Source organism: Ambystoma mexicanum, chromosome 3q (genome assembly GCF_040938575.1).
Source record: "Ambystoma mexicanum isolate Mex_15411 chromosome 3q, UKY_AmexF1_1, whole genome shotgun sequence".
Taxonomy (NCBI): domain Eukaryota; kingdom Metazoa; phylum Chordata; class Amphibia; order Caudata; family Ambystomatidae; genus Ambystoma; species Ambystoma mexicanum.
In genome coordinates this window covers 251418971-251438874 of record NC_090926.1, presented here as the reverse complement: position 1 = coordinate 251438874, position 19904 = coordinate 251418971, and the positions used below count along the sequence as shown (strand labels likewise).

The 19904-nt window shown below is 45.7% G+C and overlaps 1 protein-coding gene across 1 annotated transcript in view; it reads right to left on the bottom strand.

Annotated features, from left to right (window-relative positions):
• The window catches only part of GPD1 (glycerol-3-phosphate dehydrogenase 1), a 229405-nt gene that overhangs the window by 169702 nt on the left and 39799 nt on the right, over positions 1 to 19904 (bottom strand). The window lies entirely within an intron of this gene.

Sequence of the window (19904 nt, the reverse complement as noted above, 5' to 3'; positions counted from 1 at the left end):
ATCATCTACACAGATGTGTTTCGGCCCTCACTGGCTGTTGTGACAGCCGTTCTTGAGCGGGCCTTCATCAGGACGAAGAAGATGCCGAATGGACTGCTCTAAGTGTGTGCTACCTATAAGATGAAACAAATGGGCCAGTGTCAGTACTTGGGTATCAAAGGATAGGTAAAACAAAGAACATCACTAATGACTTTGTTTCAATAAATGATTGACTATCTTACCGTGTCGGAGAAAGAGTGATTCTGCACGGATTCAAACAAGAAGAATGAACACCCGTGACGAATTGGTGACCTCTTGACTGACTTCATACTTCTCATTGATGAAATACAACCTGGGTGATGAAGGCAGGTGTCAGATCTGAATTTGAATAATTTTTGCAGAATCACTCTTTCTCCGACACGGTAAAATAGTCACTCATTTATTGAAACAAAGTCATATGTGATCTTCTGGGTAACCGACTGATGCCCCCGATGACGTATATGATACACCCCATTTTCAATATAATGGTGCAAATAGATCCAAACACCTATGAGGGGTCAAAAATGCCAGACGGGCAAACAGGAATAGCTTCCCCACAAGTCACCATTTTATTAAATAAGGGGTGAGACAAAAGCCTACCTTTCCCTAGCCTAACATGTATTTCCCTACCTAACAAACTAAGCTAAAGGAAAATGACTTAGTGTCCAAAAGATTCTGACCGTCACACTAATACACACAAAAATTCTTAAAGGACTTTTGGCTGTTTAAACTTCACAAAATAAAATATACATTCAAACACAAACATTATTAACAGGAATCCTTGTGACAAGGGTTGAATCCCCTTCCCCTGGATCAATTTAGGATTTTTTAAACCAAAGTTCAATTTCAGGAAGGTTCTTTTCACTAACCAAGTTCCATCCAAGGTTGAATACAAAGTTTGTCTCATTCAATATGTCCTTCACTTGGCAAAGTGACTATCTTATTTCCAAAGGATTTTTCGCACTTAACGACAATTGTTAACGTTTCCACAAAATCCTTCTTGTCAAACTAAAAGACTTTCTCTTCACACATCCAATTCAAAGTCAAAAATAAGTGTTCTTTTCTCTGAAGATCACTTTTTCTCCCATCGGATTTCAGCTTTATAAGTAACACCTCTGTCAGTATAGTTCCCTTAAATAAATATGCTTTAGTCAGGATAGTTATACAACAGTTCATCAAAACACGGTGGTGGAATTGTCACTTGTTTTCTGCCACAACCTTCCACCACAACCTTCTACCACATTCTTTAGTCAGGATGGTTACACAACAGTTCATCAAAACATAGTACTGGAATTTCCACTTCTTTTCCACCACAACCTTCTACCACATTCCTTAGTCAGAATGGTTATACAACAGTTCATCAAAACACGGTAGTGAAATTGCCAATTCTTTTCCACCACAAACTTCTACCACATTCCTTAGTCAGGATGGTTATACAACAGTTCATCAAAACATGGTAGTGGAATTGCCAATTCTTTTCCACCACAACCTTCTACCACATTCACAGTACTTCAAATGATCTTCTTCCTGGTCCACTCGCCTGGCAGGACTAACCACTATTTGTCCTTATCCTGGATTTCTCGTCTGCCAGGATCAAACTCTTACTACTACAACTTGTACTCTGTGGCAAGGCTTGCTCTAAACTTTCCATACTTGAATCCTCAATGGAAAGAGTCGAACCAACAACTGCTTCTTGATTTAGTTTTCTGACTTTTAACGCAATTGGCTTATAGCTTCTTTCACAAATATATTGCACCAAAGGACAATGATTCTCATGTTGATCTGTTTGCCACAGGCAATGCAGGTTACAGGTCTCTCCGCCCTTGATCCCCTTTACAAGGAGGGCTTGGCTCCTGCAGTCTCTGATTTCTATGTACGCAACCTTTTGGCTGCTGGCAATGTAGTTTTCAACTTTCTCACACATGGTATCTTGTTTTGGGAACATCATATTCAAATTGCCTTGGTGTCAATCTCGGCTTTCTTTGACTTTAGCAGTGCATGTTAGAATGAGCCTCATTACGAGTTTGGAGGTAGGCATGCTGCTATCAGCACCATGGCTGCCTCCAAAATCGGCCCGGGTCCGGGTTCCTTGAATGAGGAATTACTGGGCCATTCCAACCTTGGAGGACCCGGTAATTCTTCATTCAAAATACCCATCCCCATTCCCATTGAGCCCTGGGGAGGGAGCTAATAACGGGCCTGTTAATAACGGGCCCGTTATTCACTCCCTGGTCCTTTAGCGGCTCCCGCTAAAGGACCTCGTAATGCAGCGGTAAGGGGTTAACAGCACCGCATCCTTATCAGCGCCGTTAACCCCTTACCGCTGCACTCATAATGAGGCCCAATGTCTCCTTATTGGATATGCCTCTTTAGGGAAGTTGTGTCTCCTTTGCTTTACTATTGCCTTACTTTCGCTTTAGCAATGCGGGTTACAATAGTCCCTCTATTGTATATCCCTCTTCAGGAAAGTTGAATTCACTTTGCTTTATTATTGCTCCTTTTTGGTTTTGGCTATGTGGGTTACAATATTCCCCTATTTGACATCTCTTAATAGGAGAGTTGAGCCCAGTTTGCATTAATTCAAATGTTTGGTATTCATAACATTCATTACTACCTAGCAGTCTCCTTCAGAGTGCCCCATGGTCACCTGTATCAGGCCAACTCACCAATATATCCTGGCGTCTCCTTCTGACTCGCCGGTACTGCTTCTTCGTTCATCAGGGCTTCCTCAGCCCTTGGCAGCTCCCGTCAGTCTGCCGTTGGTCGCGCTGATTGTCAATGGAGCTTCCACAGCTCTGTACGCTCTCCAGTGCAAACCTTACACCGGAGCAGGTCACAGACGCAGAGAGCTTCTCTCTCCGTTGGGGTAGCTGGCCTCTATACCACTTCTTGCTGCACGTCCTCTGCATAAACCAGGAGTACCGACTTCTGCCACGTTTTCTGAAAGCGTCCCGCAGTCAGCACAGAGGCAATTCCAGCTTCTGCTTCTCCCTGCTGCTCCTCCTTTGCCGGACCTGAAAGGCCTTTACATTTTACAGGTCCCGCTCAGGTGTGGGTCACTAAAACAACTAGACCGTTCATCATCTTTTGGTAACTCTGGACCTCTCTTGCTCATCTCAGTCCTAAGAGCATTATAGGATTTGGAGTCCATAATGTTCTTATTTATTTTCTCCTTATTTAATCCAATCTGATTGGGTAATTTAGAATATGTATATTTAAGGGAAGATTTCAAAGGAAGTGATGTGTTCTCTTGGGTTTATAATTTGAGCACAATGTAGAATCATAACTACTAGAAGTAGTAATATGAACTCCTTGACCCTTATGTAGATGATGTCCAGGTTTATAAAAAGAGTTCTCACATTTGGCACCTTGGGTAGGTTTGGGAGGGGGAGCCCTACTGTGACAACATGCCATTAAATATTCAGGCACTAGGGAAACCTCATCCACAGAAGAGGATGAACACTGTGTCCATCCTGACAGAGTCACCACGTTCTCTTGACAACCTTCCCCTCTCATGTGATCCTCCCTCCTGATACCACCCCAGGCTTAGGATCAGGTAGTGGCTGCCTTTCCCTGGTCATATGGGAGGGGACTTTAGGCTGGGATTTCGTGATGGCTCCACAGGAGTCATCACATACCCAAGCAGTTGCTGCAGCACTTGATATTTAGAAAGCATTCTACTTAGTGTCATTGCAATACCTATACATGCTTTTAGCGAAATGCGGATTTGGTCCAGGGTTTATATCATATATCCATCTATTATACACAGAGTTAACCCTAATGGTTTATTGTTCGAACCTATCTCCATAGAAAGGGACACTCATCAGGGATGCCCCTTATCTCCATTGCCTTTTGCCATAATTATGGAGCATCTGGCAAATCTCATTAGACTTAGACACTCCCAGAGTGGTGTCAGGATAGTGGGAGCCCTGGATGTCATATCCCTATATGCGGATGACGTTATCCGGTTCGTACGGAATCCCAATCAAACCTTGACCCCCATTAAGCAAGAGATTGTACGATTTAGTTCACATTCAGGATTGCAGATACATTGTAGCAAATCTGAGATATTCCCCTTGACAGATGCAACAATAAAGCCACACAACCTGCATGATTTCACGGGGTCCGACAAACCATACGATACTTAGGAATAGTCATTGCTAGAAACGTTGAAATCCTTTATAGTAGTAATTGAGGCAACTACATGCCTCACCCGTTAGCTAAACTCCAACATTGGACGCACTTACCAATCATTATAGCAGGCAACACGGCAACACTTGGTTTTTCTTCCAAAAATACTCTACTTATTTCAAAATATACCGGTATGGCTTGGCTGACAATTATTTAAAGACCTTGATTCAGCAATCACAAAATTCTTGTGGCACTTCAGTGTTGTACGTCTAACATGGTCCGTCCTGACTAAACCATATGAAGCGGACGGATTTTCCACACTTAATTTTAAGGTATGTTGGCTATTAGCACAAGTCCAATATACATCATTCTGGTTGATGGAAAGCCACACGCATCCACATGTTAAAATAGAGAAACATGAAACTAGGGGCAGCGACCCTGATGCTCTCAAAGGGATACCCAGATAAGGGCATGTTTGACCCAGTTGGGGGTAACGCTGTTGGCATGAAGTAAAATTTGGCAGCTGTTAAAGTTGGAGCATCCCTACACTAGAGACAACCCTCTCTGGAATTGCATGCATCTTCCTCCCACCGCGGATGTAGCTATTATCAAAAACTGGGTAGAACATGGATTCCGGGCATTGGCCGACATGTATGTAGATGGCTGATTCGTCAAAGTACATGATTTCTTGTCCACTCCGTACCGAAAAGCGCACTTGTGGCTGCAATACTATAGACTGCGTGGCGCATTCCTAGCATATCGGCCAAAGTTATCGGTAGAGCTGGATTTGGACTCCCTCCTTTCGTATATTATGTATTCCTGCGGCTGTCATGAGGTTATATCAACCTTACACCAGTTAATATTGAAGCATACTGTAGGTGCCACTCAAGAACTGAGACAAATGGGCCTCAGATCCAAATACTGACATATCAGATGATACCTGGCATGCGATGTGTAGACTGATGCATGAGGTATCCCTAAACTCACGTTTTAGACTCATTCAAACGAAAGTACTGAATAGATGCCATTAAACAATAGCCAGACTGCACTTGTACACACAAGAATCAACTGGAAACTGCACTCGCTGCAGAGGGAATGACGCCAACTACATACACATGCGAGATCAAAGTTTGTCAACCACACTGGGTTGTCCGGCGGGTTCTGCTGGCAATTGGGAGTAGTCATTTTGGAGAGCTCCTTTGTATCTCATCTGTTGTAAAGGAACGCTGTGGTTATCAACATGAGGGCTCACTGGTTGTCCCTCGGAATTCGCCTCATGCTTCTCAGAATCTTGTGGGCTTGAGTTTTTTGTTGAATGGCACATCAGCCGTTGACCCAGCCGCTGAGTCTTGTGTGGGCCCATACCGTGTTCAGCATTTTAGTAGGCTTGTTACAGCTTTTATGGAACCGAGGGATGTGTTCAGGATCCTGATGGACATGTGTGATAAAGATGCAGGAAAAACTGGAGTCTTGTTTGGGGGTGATTCGTTTGTTGGCTAAATCCCTAACCAACCTTGTGACAAGAGATGTAGGAGATGTAGAATTCATTAAAGCTACAAATGTTTGATCTGGACACTTTTCTGCTTGCAATGTCTGTAATGCGGTGGTAAAAGCTGCAGGGGATGGTTTGAGTTGGCCCATAGGGCGCATGTTGGTGGCGCTACTATTTCTCTGGATTTGAAAAGTACCAGAGGACAAAGAACTATTTCTACGCAGTCCGGCAGCCCGGTGGACAGTCCTAATCGGCTCTCTTGCCCTCGAGCTGTTGCTGCTACAGCTGGTCGTGGAAGGTCGGGCTGCCGAAGCAGATCTGAGCAAGATGTTTGCGGAGAAGACATTTTGAGTATCAAGGGTGCTCCCTGCAATGATGTGGGTCGAGGAGCTGTCAAAGATGATCCTCCGAGTGGCTTGCAAGACTTAAATCTAATATGTTGTTTTAAGGGCCTAACCCATGGCAATAAAAATGCCTATAAAAGAACATTAGCGTGCAGCCTTTTGGAAGTGCTGAGTGTGAGAAACCTGAAGGTGTCTAACCTGCTAGTCCCCCGTGATCTGTCATTCAGGTGGCCAGGACACAGCCATCGATTTTGTATTTGTATTTATTTATTTATAATGCGTACCTAACCCAGGGGTAGCCAGGCGCAAAGGCAGCAAGAGGGTTGCACAACTTAGTTACATACAGTGGGGTGAGGTCCAGCTGCGGTTACAATGCCGGACGTATCACGCCAAATAGGAAGGGTAGAGCATATACACTATAGGCAGTACTATATACATATTTACATTCAATGAGGTAATGAGCCACAGGTAGTGGCGTATCTGGGCATCGGAAGGTCGTTATGAGTCGAGAGATTTGAGCCAGTGGATAGTCCTGGCTCTGAACTGGTGGTAGGGTAGGTCCTCCCTGCAGGTAGGAGGAAGGGAGTTCCAGAATTGCGCTGCTTTTACTGGAAAGCTATTGCCTCCAGACATTGTACGTTTAAACCTTGGCACCAGAACAAGGTTGGAATTGGCCGTTCTCGAGGGGCGAGAGAGGGTGGGTCTAGTAAATCTGGCGATGAGGTATTGAGGGGCTGCTTGGTGGAGGCATTTATGAATCAGAGATACCGATTTAAGGAATATCTTGTCCTTGGTGGATAGCCAGGTGACAGATCTTCTGGAATCTGAGATATGGGCTTTCTTAGGGATACTGAGGGCCGCTATAAGGGCATTATTTTGGAGGATTTGGATTTTATTTGAGATATATTTGTTACAACGTACATATAGAGCATTGCAATAGTCCAGCTTAGACAGGATCAGCGCCCTGGCCAAGGTGGTACAGTTGGTGGGGGAGAGAAAGGGTTTGGCTGCCCTAATGAGTTTACAAGTGTAGGAGGTGGCGGAGGCCATTGCATTCACTTGTTTGTTGAAGGTAAGGGTGGAATCTAGAGAGAAGCTGAGGGTTTTAACCTCCTTAGCTACCTTGATCTTGTTATCATCAATTATGAACAATGAGTATTTGTGGCCCAGCTTGTTGAGGTAGTGTGTAGAGCCTAGAATGAGGAGTTCCGTCTTGTCATCATTCAGGCATAGACCGTGTGAGGCCATCCATGCCTGGATGATGAGGTACACTTTATTAACGAAGGCCAAATCCTTGTCGTAATCCCCCGACGGGATGAGGATCTGGGTATCATCGGCGTAATTAGTGTAGGTGATACCCAGATCGTCTAGATCGTCGAAAAGGGGCTTTGTGAAGATGTTATAAAGTGTAGGGGAGACGCAAGATCCTTGAGGCACGCTGCAAGTGATAGGTATAGGGTCGGCTGCTGCTGACAATGAGAAGACTCTCATCGTGCGGTTATTGAGGAAGGATTGGATCCAATGGGTTGCATCTTGAGAGAAGTGGGCAGCTTTTTGTAGGTGGTTGTACAAGATCTCATGGTCGACCAAATCGAAGGCCGCAGAGAGATCAAGGAGTAGCAATAGTGCTGTGTTACCCTGGTCTCTCAGCTCGTCTATCTGTGCCTTGAGATCTATAAGTGCAGTTTCGGTTCCATGCTGTGGCCTGAAGCCCGATTGTCGGATGCCTACGAGATGTAAGTGCTCAAGGTAATGTTGGATCTGTTGGTATGCTATTTTGTCGATGATTTTAAGAAGAAACGTTACTGTGGTAATGGGGCGGTAGTTAGTTGGAGTGGATGGGTCTAAGTTCGTTTTTTTAAGCAGAGGGAGGACCCAGGACTGTTTTAAATTATTAGATACGGTGCCTGATGTGAAAGACGCATTTATTAGTTTGGTAATAAATGGTGCGAGATCACGGGCTGCATCCTTAATCAGTTGAGCGGGGCATAGGTCTCCGTGGCAATTTGAAGGTTTGAGGGTGAGAATAGTATTTTCTACCTCTTTGGTGGATACTTTATGGAAATTAAAGGGGGGGTTGTGCGCTGGGGGGGATGATTGAGTCAGGTGAACCTTTTTATGGGAGGCAGTACTCGGCTTAGTAGAGGAGAGCAGAGATTCTTTTTTAATGCTTATCATAGTCTTAAGGGAGGAGATTTTGTTCGCTAGGGCATTTTGTATGCCCGTGCACCAGTTTTTATCTTTGATACACGAGTCGGGCACTTGGATCGGGGATTCAACCTCTTTAAGTATTGTGAAAAGCTCTCTAGTATTAGATTTAGCTTGTGAGATTCGCGTACTATAAGACGTTTGTTTGGCCAATATAATTTCTTTTTTATATTGGATTGGGAGGCTAGACTGCTCAAGTTTTTTTTGTTATTTTCTGAGGGGTAAGCTCGCCAGATTTTTTCACGTCGCTTTTCCTGTCTGAGGGCTTTAAGAGGAGGCGAAAACCAGGAGTTGATGTGTTTCCGGGGCTTGCTCTTTTTTAGCTTCAAAGGGGCTATGGCATCAAGGGATGAGAGCATGATTTTATTATAGATGTCCACCATCTTGAATGGATCTGTATGAACCGGGATTGCATTCAATGTTGGTGTGATTAGTGGGATCAAGTTTTCGGGGGTGATGTTTTTTTTATTTCGGGATTGGACCGCTGGAGCTGGGCTGTCGCTTGTGCTGGGGTTGCCTCTAGGGTGAACGAGATCAAGTAATGGTCTGTCCAGGGCTGCGGGAGTATGACAGAGACTAGGACTGGGCAGTTGTGCACAGCTAGCCAGTCCAGAGTTCTCCCTTTGATATGGGTGGGCTCTGTGATCTTCTGGGTGAAGCCCAGTTCCTCTAGGGTGTTATTGATTGTACTGGCATTGGCGTCTGCGGGGTCGCTAAATCCTAGGTTAAAGTCTCCTAGTAAGACGCGTTGTGAGAAGTTTTTAAGATTGTTTGATAAGATGTCTGTGAGGTCTTCTTCAAATGACCCTATAGGGCCCGGTGGTCGGTAGATAAGGTGAATGGAGATGGATTGAGTATTAGATAATGTTAGCTTGGTGGTTAGAGATTCACAGGAGCTAACATTAGAGGGTGATTCAACTGTGATAGGGAATTTAGTTTTGGCTATGATGGCATGACCTCCGCCTCTAGAGGTGGTACGATCAAGTCTTAATAGAGTGTAGTCATCTGGTACCGCTAGCATAATTGCAGGTCCTGCCGTGGGGTAAAGCCAAGATTCGGTGACCGCTAAGAAGTCCAGGTCTTCGTTGTGTAGTAGGTCGGCAATGTCTGATGCATGGGCTACCATGGAGCGGGCATTTATTAGTGCACCCTTGGTCCCGAGATCTACTGGGTTTAGGGGTGGTGGCACAGATTCGTGCGTACTTTTCTGGTCATGGATGGGCTCACGGTGGAGTCTACTGTTCAATTGAAGAGGGTGTAGGGATGGATTTCTAGGCACCTTATTGTGGGCTAGTTTAGATAGAGGGTCATAGAGCCTTGGGAGCCTGGCACGTAATCTAAGGTTCCTCATGAGAACAGGGCAAGGTGTGGAGGTCATTTCAGTTAATGTGTATGGGTTATATGCGGGCTCAAGTGCTGGTAAATTGGGTAGCATGGTTAGGTATTGGCTGTTCAAGATGTGCAGTATTGATCTCAGTAACACTGTATAAAGCGCATGGAGATACATTGTGATATTGGGCAAGATAGGGCTAGTACAGTGTAGTAGTTGTCCGGTAGCGTAAGGTCTAGTCTAATGGGTCCCTTAAATTCAGTTTTATCAATGAAGGCACAAAAGCATAGGTCACTAGCAGGGTGCATAGGCAATGGGTCCCCTGAGTTCGATTTTAGCAATCAAGGCACAAAAGCATAGGTCACTAGCAGGGTGCATAGGCAATGGGTCACCTGAGTTCGATTTTAGCAATCAAGGCACAAAAGCATAGGTCACTAGCAGGGTGCATAGGCAATGGGTCACCTGAGTTCGATTTTAGCAATCAAGGCACAAAAGCATAGGTCACTAGCAGGGTGCATAGGCAAAGGGTCGTCTGAATTCGATTTAGCAATCAAGGCACAAAAAGCATAGGTCTAGCAGGGTGCATAGGCAATGGGACACCTGAATTCGATTTTAGCAATCAAGGCACAAAAGCATAGGTCACTAGCAGGGTGCATAGGAAATGGGTCCCCTGAGTTCGATTTTAGCAATCAAGGCACAAAAGCATAGGTCACTAGCAGGGTGCATAGGCAATGGGTCACATGAGTTCGATTTTAGCAATCAAGGCACAAAAGCATAGGTCACTAGCAGGGTGCATAGGCAATGGGTCACCTGCGTTCGATTTTAGCAATCAAGGCACAAAAGCATAGGTCACTAGCAGGGTGCATAGGCAAAGGGTCGTCTGAATTCGATTTAGCAATCAAGGCACAAAAAGCATAGGTCTAGCAGGGTGCATAGGCAATGGGACACCTGAATTCGATTTTAGCAATCAAGGCACAAAAGCATAGGTCACTAGCAGGGTGCATAGGCAATGGGTCACCTGAGTTCGATTTTAGCAATCAAGGCACAAAAGCATAGGTCACTAGCAGGGTGCATAGGCAAAGGGTCGTCTGAATTCAATTTTAGCAATCAAGGCACAAAAAGCATAGGTCACTAGCAGGGTGCATAGGCGATGGCTCACCTGGATTCGATTTTAGCAGTCAAGGCACAAAAGGAGTGTCATGTATGAGGCAAATGTAAGGCACAGGCAAGTAGGTACAAAATTAGGCAATACATATGTGCTAAGGCTGGTAGCAAATGTGGGCGAACAGACTCAAGTTCAAGTTGTGAGGCACAACAGAGTTCGGCTATACAGATAACCTAATGTTAGCGTCAGATGTGGGCCTATTAGGTAATGGACAGTGCAACGTATACAGGCATAGTTCAAGTGTCATTGCATAGTGATCATTAGTGGGCAGAGCAGTAGTTAGTTAGCGGGGCTGGAATGCAGTGATCAATAGGACAAGCATTTCAGGTTATCAATGAAAGGTGGTTTTAGGCATAGCGTAAATAGCTGCTGACTTGGCGTGGCAGATGCAATATTACCAAAGCTGCGGGTCAGGTACAATATAATGATATGAGTCATGCAGTAAATGACCCTAGGGCCTTACCGTGAGAGTCTCAGTGGAGCCGGAGAGGTAGATAAGGTGCAGCGCCTATGCGCTACCATTGCGCTAACAGGGGCAAACAGGGCCTTTGTACGGCCTTCGTACAAGGCCGGCGCATCCGCCTGCCGGCGGATGCAGGATGTAAATTATGGGCCGGATCGAGGCTCAGCATCGCTGTGGTGCGCGTCGCGCCCGGCATGGGCAGGTCAGGCATGCAAGCGGGACACGGTCAGGCAGGCCGTGTAATGCAGGTGGACTGCACTTACTTCGAGTGCTGCCTGATGATCCTGCTTGTCGTGGCTGCAGGAGAGATGGGGGGCTCCTGCCCTCTTCCCTCGTCGGAGGTCTTCGAAGAAGGGGGTCCTGGGGGCAAACAGGGCCTTTGTACGGCCTTCGTACTAGGCTGGCGCATCCGCCTGCCGGCGGATGCAGGATGTAAATTATGGGCCGGATCGAGGCTCAGCCTCGCTGTGGTGCCGCGTCGCGCCCCGCATGGGCAGGTCAGGCATGCAAGCGGGACACGGTCATGCAGGCCCTGTAATGCAGGTGGACTGCACATACTTCGAGTGCTGCCTGATGATCCTGCTTGTCGTGGCTGCAGGAGAGGAGGGGGGCTCCTGCCCTCTTCCCTCGTCGGAGGTCGTCGAGTTGGATCGAGTTCCTGGGGGTGGCCCATTGCGGGAGGATCACCTGGATGAGGGGTCTTCGGGAATGGAAGTGGGACACCGGAAGGTGTGATGCAGTATCCTCTTCTCTGTAACACCCTTTCCCCATCCTACCAGGTAGGAGGCCTAGGAACTCAACCCTCCAACCCTTTCCTGACATGAACACTTTCTCACGGACAGCTCACTGTGAGCGAAAACAGACTACCACCACCCAGTACAATGGTCAGGCAACGTCAGGCAATTACTGATAATTACACACACCTGACTTCCATCACACTTCCCCAAACGGATAAAAGGCGGAGCACAAAAGCACACTCTGAGTGAGGCAAAGCACAAGAGGAAACATCGGTTCCAAGATGGCAGTTTAATAGAAGGATAAAGATGGCGAGACCAGAGAGGGTTGCAAGGAGGGAAGTGCCCTTGACTTTATCAGATCGTTACTTTCGCAAACCTTGGAAAGTAAGAAACCTAAGACCAGGAACTAAAGCTGAACAAACCTGCATTGTGTGTCAGAGGTACCAGAGGCACTCCCGCATCGATAACCAAGGCGGGGAGGAGCGGCTGCCGCCTTGGAACTGTGCTTGGCTCCTACACCAAAGCAGCACCAGTAAAGACAGCCGGTGAGTCGGAGAGAATTATACCAAACCAGCCTATGTTCGAATCAAGGTTGCAAGCGGCAACATTTTATGAAGAAATCTGAGGAGAATAGCGTGTGAAACGTATGTGACAAACAACGCAAATATAATTGAAAACCAGAGGCGTGATTGAACTTTGGGAGGCCAAATAAGATAGCATAGACAGAGTGGTCTAGCACCACGTCGGTGCTCACTCAAAGGTCTCTTGTCAGGTATCCAATTAATTGGCAACAAATGAAAGGAGAAATTTGAGATCGAAGTGGCCCTGAAACGAGTCAAGCTAAATCCAGTGCACATTCCAAAGTCTTTGATAGTTGAATGCGTGCTACAATTGGTCTGAGCCCGGCTGAGGGAGACTAATTGTGATAGTGAAAGGATCTGACCCCGGCTGAGGGGCATTCGGGGTGAACCGTGAGTCACTTGAAAAGGAGTATTCTCTAAACATTGGGAAATGGGGATCTGAGCCCGGAAGAGGGGGATCCACAATACTGACTGTGATTTAAAAAGGGATCTGAACCCAGCTGAGGGGGATCCAGGGGGAGACACCTGAATTGAACACTGAAAAGAGGAGAGGAACTTTGTGTTTGTTTTGTTCTGAGTCAAGAGACTTTGGAAAAGCAAAGAGACTTGCAGCACAGGAGGCCCTGATTCTGGTAATGAAACTGTGTCCTTGTAGCAAAGAAGCCAGAGTGTGTGCTTTGCCTGAGTGAACCGCCCTGTCCCGTGCTGAAAACGTGGGGAAGGGAGGCCAAAGGCTTGAACATCCTGACATATCATTGTGTGAGCACTTTTTTCTTTTTCATGAACACTACCCCTCACTGTGTATGTTTAGCGGTAAGGATTGGCAATAGTTTTCTTTTAGTATAGGCCCTTTTACTTTGACGAGATTCCACTAGGACTGCATTATTATTATTTGATGGCCGTCGCTTGCTCCCATCTGTAGATTTAGGTTTAGATAGGCGTTTATCACACCCTTGTTAAAGTTCAATAAACACCTTTGAACTGTGGTAACTTGTGTCCGTCTTACTGTTGATACATGCCTTCCTTACATGGGGGTGAACGATATTTCTTTTAAATTGTTTCCAACTGACCGCATTTTATCAGATTTTATGTTCTGCAAGGGGTGCAATGTCCATTTTTCCTTTGTCAATGCACATTTCTGTATGTGTATTCTGAATTGTCAAAAGGCTCTGGCAATGAGGAGGTTGAGGTTTTTGAAGATATGATGGCCGATTTATGTCATATTCATCATTCTTGGTGTCACTGGCAGGAGAGGCAAGGGGATGGGGGCGTTTCATCTTTTAAGCAACCCATTGTTCTCTCTCGGAATTCTGGGCTAGGCAGAAATATTGAGCCTTTTATTGATCCCAATCGCCCCATTATTGATCTGACAAGACCTCAAATGGAGCAGAGGATGAGGCAGATCTTTCCAGTGAGTTTTCAGGTCTCCAAGCAGCTGTGGGAGAAGGTGTATGCCTCGGTCATTTAGGACCCACCTTTAAAGCAGCTTTAGGGACTATGGGTTGATAGCTGAGAGGGGGTTCAGTGTGGCCCTGTAGTGGGCCAGGAGGATAGAGGTCTACCAAATGCAACATCTACTTAATCTCCAGCTTCCCAGTCAGCAGAATTGTTGGTGATTGTTTCACGGAATGTGGCTGGCATCAAACCCAGATTAGTCAGTCCAGAGGGGCTTTGTTACTTTTGGGGGGGGCTGATATTGTTTTAATTCAGGAAATAGAGGCAATGGTGGACATTATCGTTGATCATAATGAAGTGGATGGAATGGATGAAGTGGATGGAACGGATGAAGTGGCTGGAACGGATGAAGTGGATGGAACGGATGAAGTGGACTAAGCGGATGAAGTGGATGGAACGGATGGAATAGATAGAACGGATGAAATAGATAAAACGGATGAAGTGGATGGAACAGATGAGGGATAGTGTGGAAAGAGTGGATGGAAGAGATGGAAAATGAAGGGAAAGGATGGAAAAGATGGAAAGGATGGAACGGATGGAGTGGATGGAACGGATGAAGTGGATAGAACGGATGAAGTGGATGGAACATATGAAACTGGATAGAATGGATGAAGTGGATGGAACAGATGAAGGATAGTGAGGATGGAGTTTATGGAAAAGAAGGAAAAGGAAGGGAAAGGATGGAAAGGACGGAGCGGTTGGAGCAGATGGAATGGATATATCTCTGTATCTCCTATTTATTCTTTGTATATCCTATGTACCTGTATCCCCACGTCATCTGTATCACATGTTTACCCTATCCATACTGTCACTTTACAAACGTATGCCGCTATGTATGGCCTCTGTCTTGCTCTCGTACTTGGTCGCAGGCGCTTTCACTGATAACCACCATATCACACTACTACGCTTACTCTCTCCTGTACACCATCAGTCAACTAGAACACAGCTATGCTATGACACATTCGGCCTAGCTGTTCTCATACTAACATGACCCCATGAACACATCATCCTTACTAAAACACAGCCAGCTGAGCACTTACCGGCTCCTCAGGCCTAACGCAGCCAAACTCAGTCTGGGTGTCCACCCTCCAGACTGAACACATCCAACTGCACCACACCTACCGCTAAGAAGCAGCTATCATGCAACAACCACACCAGCTGCACACATATCCAGTGCGCCCACGCACCATATATATATATATATATATATCTCGTTCCTGAAGGCGTTCAACCTAACAGTGCTTTGAGGTCATACCAATGATACATAAGGCGCTACATAAATGCCAATTAACATAACATAATCGTTGATGGCTTTATGGCCTATTGAGTACCAGCGCAGAAAACCCCTAGGGGGCGCTGCTACAGAGGTGTGTGCATCCTGGCCAAAACACACCTTGTGAGTGAATCCTTTCAGCTGCAGTGCTCTTGCCCTTTTCTGCAGGTGGTGAGAATTCGTAGGGTGGGCGGTTGTGATGTTTTGGTGGTAAACACTTATAATAGCCCTCATGCCCAGTATGCTAAGAATTGTCTTTCAGTATTGACTTCTGTGATGGAGAGCTTGGTAACGTGGGTTGCTGCGAATTCTCTATTGCTTATTTTGGGGGGTGGGGAGGATTTTAATGCTATGTTAGGTGGTGGTCCAGGTTGTACTTTGTTTGATTCCTCTGAAGATGATCTGATGGGAATTTCGTCACCCACCATGAGGGATGCTAGAACCTGTGGGAAGGGGCTTAGGTTACGGAAGGTCCTTTTTGATTGGGGATTGCGTACGGCCAACGGCCGTTTCCCCGATCATATTCCGGGAAATCTTAAGTTTCTCCTCTGCATTGGTTCATTGCACAATCGACTATTTTTGTGTCCCAGTAAAATCTTGGGACTGTGTTATTGGGTTTAGGGTACTGGGTGATATATGCAGTGACCATTTTCCCATTCGGCTTGAGGGCAAGTATGTCCCTGCGGGTCTGTATTATCAGCCTGAGGTTTCCCAGAGCATCATTTGGTCTGATTATTTTACTCCTTTTGACTAATCTCTCGGCCTCATTTACTAAGAAGCCTGGTAAAAGGAAGGGAAAGTGGCACCCTGGGTGGTTTAATGCAAACTGCACAAAATCTAAGTCTTCTCTGCTTGAAAGTTTGAAGAAGCCCCTGGCCATGAGGCATGATATAGTCATGGCTCGGGCCATTTACAAGAAAGCGTGGCTTCTAGAAAGCGTGAAATTGAAGCAGAGTCTTGGGAGGAGTGGGTTAACTCCTCGGTCACTAATGACATCAAACATTTGTGGGACATTGTAAATAATGGGCCTTTTTACAAATGTAAGCTTAGTGGCACGGTTGTAATGGTCTCGGACCAGGCATGGGTTTCCCATTATTCCTCCTTATATAGTAATGGTCCTGTGGAGGTGGCTACCAAACGGCTGCAAGCTTTGGATCTGCAACAGATATCATCTCCGACAAAAGACAAAATTCCCTTCACAGTTTGGGAAATTTTGATAGCTTTGAAATGTCAAGCTAGGAATAGATCTCCTGGCCTGGATTATGTTCCTGCCGATTTGTTTTTGTCTGAACCACATATCTGGGCCCCTACTATGACCTTAGGGTACAATGCTATCTGTGCAGGAGGTACTCACCCTGTCTCTCGGTCTCGCGCAGTGATCCATCCAATCTATAACAAGGGAGCTCCCAGCCTAACATTGACCAATCTCTTTTGGATTCAGTGTTTAAGATCTTTGGGGCTCTCCTGTGGATGTTGGAGTATTGGGCGGAGATTAATAATATCCTCTCCCGTACTTAGCAGGGTTTTAGACCGGGTCTTAGAACTGCAGAGCAGGCCTTGGTGGTGGCCCACTAATTATATATCAAGGAGGAGCCTATTTTCCTGGAATTCATGGATCTGAGCACTGCAATCGACAAGGTCAGTCGTGACAAGTTGTGGAGTGTGCTCAGATCCATGAATTGCCCATGTGCTATGGTGGACATGTTGGAGAGGATACATCTCTCAATGGTGGCGTGTGTGAGGAGTGTGGTATATGGACATTGAACCACATTTTTCCAGGTGGATTGCACGGTGAGACAGGGCTGTGTATTGGTTCCTCTGCTCTTCTGTCTATACACAAACGGCATATATGACCATTTACTGAAATCTACGCCGGACATAGCAAGGCCCGTTATAGGCATCTTGACATTACTTGCTTATGCAGATGATACAGTCTTATAAGCCCGTACCCCTAGAGCCCTACAGTGCACCTTGTCGATGATTATTCTCGATTTATGGATTCATTGGACTTGAAAATAAATGCCCAGAAATCGGCTGTTATGGTCTGCTGCAGTGGGAAGCGTCCTCCGAAATATTTGCCAATATTTAGCCATGGCAAGCTTATCCCTAGAGTGGACAATTTTGATTATCTGGGGGTCAGATTTTAATTGAATTTCGGGGCTGAAGCGCATGTTGATAAGCAGACCATAAGATTTAAACAGGTTATTGGTTGGGTTGCTAGAGCTTTGAGCACGTTCAAAACAAAGCCGTTTGAGCTTGTGCTCAAAGTTTATAATGGCAACGCCACCTCTGTTGCCAGGTACGGTATGGAGTTGTGGGGTTATTGCAAGATTGAGCGCATTCATGTGGTGAACACCTTTTTAAAGAGAATATTGGGACTTCCTAGTTCAGCCCCTAATTTTGCGGTGCACCAGGAACTGGGCTGCTGGTTTCTTAGTGATCTTATTGCAGCCGAGCCTGTAAGTCACTGGCTGAGAGTTTGGGGGAAGAGGAAAGCCATTTTCACTCATGCGCTAATTAAATATCCCCTGGCCCAGGTATGTTAAAGCCTCACTGGTGGAAGTGGATGCGACTCAATGTTTTTACTGAGTAGATGTTATAGCTTCTAATGTCGTAAAATCTGTGAAAGCCAGTGTACGTCATCTTTTAGAGAGAAGAGGGAGTCAATGGAGATCATGATGCCTGCTAATAGGAAATACATGATTATTATGGCCCCAGGTCTCCATAAGTATGTGTGTTGGGCTCGGAATCCGTCTCAGCATATACCTATTACAAGGGCATTCGTTTGAGAGCAGTGGTGGGGGTCTGGTCCAAGGGGAAAGAGGACCAATTGTGTATTTTGTGCGGCGGCTAAAGAAGATTTAGCAAATTTTCTATTGTTTTGTTCCGCATTCTCATCTATTAGAGAGCATATATTAAAACCAGTTTTGCAGGGCCACGGACTCTGTTGTTATGAGCCTGCTTTGCATTATTTGTTATGGGCAGACTCAGTTTATGTGGGGTGAGCATTTATGTCCTTTTTACAGTGTGCATTGTCTGAGGAAATGTTTATTAAGGTTCGTTTGAACCTGAGTATCTTGGCAAGGTTTTATAAGGTTTTAATGTTGTTGGTATTTTTTTAATTTTTAATCATGACTGTAATATTGTTGATTATTTCTGTCGTTGTTATGGTATGTTTTATATTACTGAAATAAACTCTTTTGACATTGGCATACACATGCTTTGGTCCTGCCCTTCACTGACTTGCATTCTGGTCCAATGTGTGTTCTACATTCCATACTAATAAAAGGGCTGGAATTCACCAATCCCCACTTGCATGCCTGCTTAGTGTCTTTGATAAAACTGCCCAGAGCATGTACACATTTTTAAATCTTTGAGTCTCATTACAAGCATGCCGGTCTGGAAACAACAGTGCCGTTAAGCTTACCGGCACTGTTGTTTCCAGACCGGCATACTACAGGTCTGCCTGCCGGACCCGCTGTGCCCAACAGGTCAGACTGCGGGCACAGCGGCCACAGTAGACAGACGATCATGGAAGCACCGGCACTGTTATTAACAGTGCCGGTGCTTCGATGTTCCCCACTCCCATAGAGTCCTGCAGGACTATATGGCAATGGGGAACAAAATGTTGCCAGCGCCTGACTTTCCGGCCCGGTCAGGTGCTGGTAAATCATTACGGGTCTGGAGGCTAGCTGCCGGTAGCACCGGCACGGTTATCACCGGACCCGTAATGAGGCCCTTAGTCTTTTGCTGGCAAAGAGGTGTGTGCTATGAAACTGGATACACCCCAAGCCTCAGAGCAAGGAACAACGGATGAAGGATATTGTTTAGGCGAATGAAAAAGGGAACTATGGACAGCAATGCAGCCCAGGGCGGTCTGTCCTAAAGCTATCTTGAGCTCCTTTAAGGAGTGTGAATCTAATGCAGAACTGAAATATACCGACCTCCCTTGTATGTTGCGTAAAGTGGTGCTATGTGCCAGCATGTCGAAGTCTACTGTAAATGTATACATAGGGAGATTCCTAACCTGTACGAGAAGTGACTTTTATTTAATGCATAATTTCCTCTGCCTTTGTGAAATGCCAAGTATGTTAAAAAAAAAAGAAGGATGTTCCAGAGAACAATGCCAAGCCATAGGCTGGTCGAACAGGTGGGAGGAGGTTCCAGCGGGAGTCAGTGAGCCTAATGGCAGTTCAGAGAGTTGTTGGGAAGTACAGAGTCAGGAAGGAAGGCTAGTAGGAATTGGTGCTTTTGCCTCTCTCCTTGCTGAACCGTTTAGTCTTGGGGTATGGGACCCCTGAAAGCTCGCAACTAGGCTCAGAGGCGCAGAAAGAGTGTTTGCTACATACTGGAAGGAGGAGCGAGGTAAATTCTCTGAGACTTTGGAACAGTGGCTGGGGCTAGAAAGCTTGGCCTCTCATCATGACACTGGGAAAGCTGTTGCAAGAGACATTTGTGGAAGGAAGCAATGCTATATTTGTATCTCTTTGGGGAAGATTCTGTTTATATTTAAACTGGCTCAGCCAATAAAATTGTTTAACTTTGAGCATCTGGTCTTGGCGTAATTCTTGGTTCCAAATGTCCAGTTTCTGACATTATATAGTACAGATATATACATTCAAATTGCAGTGGAGATAATGTTCATAGTTATGGCCAGTCTGAAAACTCAGACTGGGATTTTAATATTCAGTGGGTCTACGAGCACAG